Below are 6,326 nucleotides of genomic sequence, written 5' to 3'. Positions count from 1 at the left end.
ACTGAAATTCTTATGCACTACTGATTCAAATGTACAAAGATATAACCACTTTGGGGGGGGGGGGAATCACAATTTAAGAGTTAAATATGCACTTACCAGTAATATGTCTTCTAGGTATTTACCCATATGACTTGAAAACAAAAAGCTCACATTTAGCGTATCATTCATATAAATTGAAAGTTCACACAAAAATCGGTCTACAAATGTTCATAGCAGTTGTGTTTACAATCATCCAAGACTGAAAGCTACTCAAATGTTCCTCAGTTAAGGAACATACTGTGATACATTTATACAATGGAATTCTACTCAAGCTGCTGAGAAGGGCAGAGCATGGCAGCTGGAAGCCAGAGAAGCAAAGCTGAAATGTTCTTGATGGAGGGCCTCACGCCTAAGCTGGAACCCAAGGAGATGAAACAGAAGATGCATGAGGATGTGATCTTGTCCATAAGGAACTTCCTCATCTATGTGGTCCTTCAGTGAGTCACACCCTTTATCCTAAAGAAATTAGGCAGCATATGAAGATGGGCATCACATGAGAATGCATGCTATGAGGAACCCAGGTACAATTTCTACTCCTATCTACAAATGAATATGCCCAGAAAGATGTAAGAGACTCTCTGATTGAATGGACATAAAAGTTCTACTTCTTAAGAACAAGTTTGGCTCTGGTAACTGACCTTCATAGCTAAAACTTAAAACTACTTGGGAAAGACTGCAAATAGCCAAAGAAATGTTGAAAAAGAAAACCAGAGTGGGAATCATCACAATTCCAGACTTCAATCTATATTACAAAGCTGTAATCATCAAGACAGTCTGGTACTTGCACAAAACAGACAGATAAATCAATGGAACAGAATACAAAACACAGAAATGGACACTCAACTCTATAGTCAACTAATCTTTGACAAAACAGGGAAGAATACCCAATAGAAAAAAAGACAGTCTGTTAAACAAATGGTGTAGGGAAAACTGAACAACCACATACAGAAGAATGAAAGTGGACCACTTTCTCACCCCATACACAAAAATAAATTCAAAATGCATGAAAGACCTAAATGTGAGACAGGACTCCATCAAAATCCTACAGGAGAACACAGCAGCAACCTCTTTGACGTTGACCACAGCAACTTCTTGCTAGACGCATCTCCAGAAGCAAGGGAAACAAAAGCAAAAATGAACCAACAGGACTTCATCAGAATAAAAAGCTCTTGCACAACAAAGGAAACAATAAAAAAAATAAACCAGAAGTCAACCTACAGAACGGGAGAAGATATTTGTAAATGACAAATCAAATAAAGGAGTAGTACCCAGAATCTACAAAGAACTCATCAAAATCAATATCCAAAACCCAAAAAATCCAGTCAAGAAATAGGCAAAAATCATTAATCTACATTCCTCCAAAGAAGACATACAAATGGCTAACAGATATATGAGGAAATGCTCAGCATCACTCATCATCAGGGAAATACAAATCAAAACCACAATGAGATATTGCCTATACCAGTCAGAATGGCTAATATTTAACAACTCAGGAAACAGCAGATGTTGGTAAAGGATGCAGAGAAAGGGAAACCCTCTCACACTGTTGGTTGGAATGCAAACTGGAGCAGCCATTCTGGAAAACAGTCAGAAATAGAAGAAGCTAAAAGTAGAAATATCTATGACCCAGCAATTGCACTACCAGGTATTTATCCAAAAGATACAAAAATAATGATTTGAAGGGGCACATACATCCTAATGTTTATAGTAGCAATGTCCGCAATTGCCCAAATATGGAAAGAGCCCAGATGTCCATCAATGTATGAATGGATAAAGAAGAAGTAGTATATATACACAATGGAAAATTTCTCAGCCATCAAAAAGAATGTAATCTTGTCATTTGAAACCATGTGGATAGTACTAGAGTGTGTTATGCTAAGCAGAATAAGTCAGTCAGAGAAAGACATACCATATGATTTCATTCATATGTGGAGTTTAAGAAACAAAACAGATGAACATAGGGGAAGGGAAAGAAAAATAAAAAGACATAGAAACAGAGAGAGGCAAACCATAATAGACTCTTAAGTATAGGAAACAAACAGGGTTGATGGAGGGGAGTTGGGTGAGGGGATGGGGTAATTGGGTGATTGGCATTAAGAAGGGCACTTGATGTAATGAGCAATGGGTATTAAATGCAACTAATGAATCATTAAACTCTACCCTGAAACTAATAATACACTCTATGTTTACTAACTTGAATCTAAATTTAAAAAAAGAAAGCAGACTCAAAACGTTAGATTTGGCATGATTCTATTTTTAGGACATTTTTGCAAAACCAAAAGTAAAGGAACAGAAAATAATTTAGTTGTTGCTGGAGGACAGGGGTGAGAATGGCATGATCACCAAAGGACCTGAGGGGATTTGGAGAGGTGATAACATTGCTTTATATCTTGATTGTGGTGGTGGTGGTTACATGACTGTATACATTTGCCAAAACATACAGAAAAATACATTTAAAAGAATGAATGTCTCTATATGCAAATTATACCTTAAAATAAAAGCAAAAAATCTTTTGAATAAAACTAACCTCTGGTATTTGAAATAAAATAGGTGGCATTTATGATAGTGGAAGGGAGGAAGTGATTAATTAATAAACCATATGAAGGAAGTATCTAGTTTGAGAGTGCTGTTCTATTCCTTGATATGTTCATATCAACAGTGAACAGTACACTTAAGATTGGAATATTTACCATATATAAATTATACCTCATTCAAAGGATCTTAAAAATATAAATTTTCACTAATGGTTTATTTAATCACAAAAGAAAATTTAAAGAAAAAAGACCACTTATAATTAAATAATTATTTTATCTTAAACTGTTATGTAAATTTTCAAATGAGGTGATGCAAGGAAAACTGAGCATATCTAAGGAATATGAAGTTTTTATTTATTTTTTTATTTTTAATTATTATTATTATTTTTTTAATGATTTTTTATTATATTATGTTAGTCCCCATACAGTACATCTCCGGTTTCCGATGTAAGGCTCGATGATTCATTAGTTGTGTATAACACCCAGTGCACAATGCAATACGTGCCCTCCTTACTACCCATCACTGGCCTATCCCATTCCCCCACCCCCCTCCCCTCTGAGGCCCTCAGTTTGTTTCTCATAGTCCATCGTCTCTCATGTTTCATTCCCCCTTCTGATTACCCCCCCCTTCTTTATCCCTTTCTTCCCCTACTGATCATCCTAGTTCTTATGTTCCATAGATGAGAGAAATCATATGATAGTTGTCTTTCTCTGCTTGACTTATTTCACTTAGCATTATCTCCTCCAGTGCCGTCCATGTTGTAGCAAATGTTGAGAACTCGTTCTTTCTGATAGCATTGTATATATGGACCACAACTTCTTAATCCAGTCATCTGTTGAAGGGCATCTCGGTTCCTTCCACGATTTAGCTATTGTGGACAATGCTGCTATGAACATTGGGGTGCATATGGCCCTTCTCTTCACTACGTCTGTATCTTTGGGGTAAACACCCAGTAGTGCAATGGCTGGATCATAGGGTAGCTCGATTTTTAACTTTTTAAGGGACCTCCACACTGTTTTCCAGAGTGGCTGTACCAACTTGCATTTCCACCAACAATGTAGGAGGGATCCCCTTTCTCCACATCCTCTCCAACAATTGTTGTTTCTTGCCTTGTCTATTTTTGCCATTCCAATTGGCATAAGGTGGTATCTCAGTGCGGTTTTGATTTGACTTTCCTTGATGGCTCATGATTTTGAACATTTTTTCATGTGTCTGTTAGTCATTTGTATGTCTTCATTGGAATAGTGTCTGTTCATATCTTCTGCCCATTTTTTGATTTATTTATTTGTTTCTCATGTATTGAGTTTGAGAAGTTCTTTGTAGATCTTGGATACCAGTCCTTTATCTGTAGTGTCATTTGCAAATATATTCTCCCATTCCGTGGTCTCCCTCTTAGTTTTTCTGAGTGTTTCCTTGGCTGTGCAGAAACTTTTAATCTTGATGAAGTTCCCTCGAAGTCTTTCATCCTTTGGAGTTTATCTTTGTGCATGGTATGAGAGAGTGGTCAAGTTTCATTCTTTTGCATGTAGCTGTCCAATTTTCCTAGCACCATTTATTGAAGAGACTGTCTTTTTCCAACCGGATGTTTTTTCCTGCTTTATCAAAGATTAGTTGCCCAAAGAGTCGAGGGTCCATTTCTGGGCTCTCTATTCTGTTCCATTGGTCCATGTGTCTGTTTTTGTGCTAGTACCATGCTGTCTTTGTGATCACCGCTTTGTAGTACAGCTCAAAATCCAGCATTGTGATGCCCCCAGCTTTGTTTTTCCTTTTCAACAGTTCCTTGGAGATTCGGGGACTTTTCTGGTTCCATACAAATTTAAGGACTATTTGTTCCAGTTCTTTGAAAAATGTCATCGGTATTTTGATCAGAATAGCATTGTAAGTGTAGATTGCTCTGGGTAGCATGGACATTTTAACTATGTTAATTCTTCCAATCCATGAGCATGGAATATCTTTCCATCTTTTTATGTCTTCCTCAATGTCTTTCAAGAGTGATTTATAGTTTCTAGAATATAGGTCCTTTATGTCTCTGGTTAAGTTAATTCCAAGGTAACATATGGTTTTTGGTGCTATTGTAAATGGGATGGATTCCCTAATATCTCTTTCTTCGGTCTCATTATTTGCGTATAGAAATGCAACTGATTTCTGAGCATTGATTTTGTATCCCGCCACGTTACTGAATTGCTCTATAACTTCTAATAGTTTGGGAGTGGCTTCTTTTGGGTTTTCCATATAGAGTATCATGTCATCTGCGAAGAGAGACATTTTGACTTCTTCTTTGCTGATTTGAATACCTTTGATCCCTTTTTGTCGTCTGATTGCTGTTGCAAGGACTTCTAGTACTATTTTGAATAATAGTGGCGAGAGTGGGCATCCTTGTCGAGCTCCTGATCTTAAGGGAAAGGCTTCCAGCTTTTCCCCATTGAGAATAATATTTGCAGTAGGCTTTTCATAGATGGCTTTTATGAGATTGAGAAATGTACCTTCTATTCCTACACTCTGAAGGGTTTTAATCAGGAAAGGATGCTGTATTTTGTCAAATGCTTTTTCGGCATCGATTGAGAGGATCATATGGTTCCTGAGTCTTTTTTTGTTGATATGATGTATCACGCTGATTGATTTGTGAATATTGAACCACGCTTGCATCCCAGGTATGAATCCCACTTGATCATGATGGATAATCCTTTTAATGTACTGTTGGATTCTATTAGCAAATATCTTGTTGAGGATTTTGGCGTCCATATTCATTAGGGAAACCGGTCTGTAATTCTCCTTTTTGCGGGGGTCTTTGCCTGGTTTGGGGATCAAGGGAATATTGGCCTCATAGTATGAGTTTGGTAGCTTTCTTTCTGTTTCTATTTTTTGAAATATCTTTAGGAGAATAGGTATTATTTCTTCTTTGAATGTTTGGTAGAATTCCCCAGGAAAACCGTCTGGGCCTGGAGTTTTGTTATTTGGAAGGTTGTTTATCACTGACTCAATTTCTTCATAATTAATTGGCCTGTTTAAGAAATCAATTTCTTCCTGTTTCAATCTTGGTAGTTTATAGGTTTCCAGGAAGGATTCCATCTCTTCCAGATTGCTTAGTTTATTGGCATATAGCTGTTGATAAAAATTTCTAATAATCCTTCCAATTTAATGGTGTTCGTCGTGACCTCTCCTTTTTCATTCATAATTTTAATAATCTGGGTCCTTTCTCATTTCTTTTGGATAAGTCTTGCCAGTGGTCTGTCAATTTTATTGATTCTCTCAAAGAACCAGCTTCTAGTCCTGTTGATCTGCTCTACTGTACTTCTGGTTTCTGATTGATTTCTGCTCTAATTTCGGTCAACTGCTTCCTCGTGCATGGATTAGGCCTGTCCCTCTGTTGCTGTTCCAGCTTCTTGAGGTGAGAATATAAAAACTGCATTTTAGATTTTTCTATTTTTTTGAGTGAGGCTTGGATGGCTATGTATTTCCCCCTTAGGACTGCCTTTGCAGTATCCCATAGGTTTTGGACTGTTGTATTTTCATTCTCATTGGTCTCCATAAATTGTTTAATTTGATTTTCGATTTCCTGGTTTATCGAGTCATTCCTGAGGAGGATGGTTCTTAGTCTCCAAGTGTTTGAGTTTCTTCCAAATTTTTCCTTGTGGTTGAGTTCCAATTTCAGAGCGTTGTGGTCTGAGAATATGCAGGGGATAATTTCAATCTTTTGGTATCGGTTGAGACCTGTTTTGTGTCCCAGAACATGGTCTATTCTTGAGAATGTT

At 37.1% G+C, this 6,326-nt stretch overlaps 1 pseudogene; it reads left to right on the top strand.

Moving 5' to 3' along the window:
• The first annotated feature begins 363 nt into the window (after positions 1-363).
• Positions 364-519, top strand: LOC123776765 (mitochondrial import receptor subunit TOM5 homolog pseudogene; annotated as a pseudogene).
• The last annotated feature ends 5,807 nt before the right edge of the window (positions 520-6,326 follow it).

Source organism: Ursus americanus, chromosome X (genome assembly GCF_024610735.1).
Source record: "Ursus americanus isolate L20-20 chromosome X, mUrsAme1.1.p, whole genome shotgun sequence".
Lineage (NCBI taxonomy): Eukaryota > Metazoa > Chordata > Mammalia > Carnivora > Ursidae > Ursus > Ursus americanus.
Note: the sequence above shows the minus strand (reverse complement) of the source record. Positions and strands in the feature narration are given on the sequence as shown.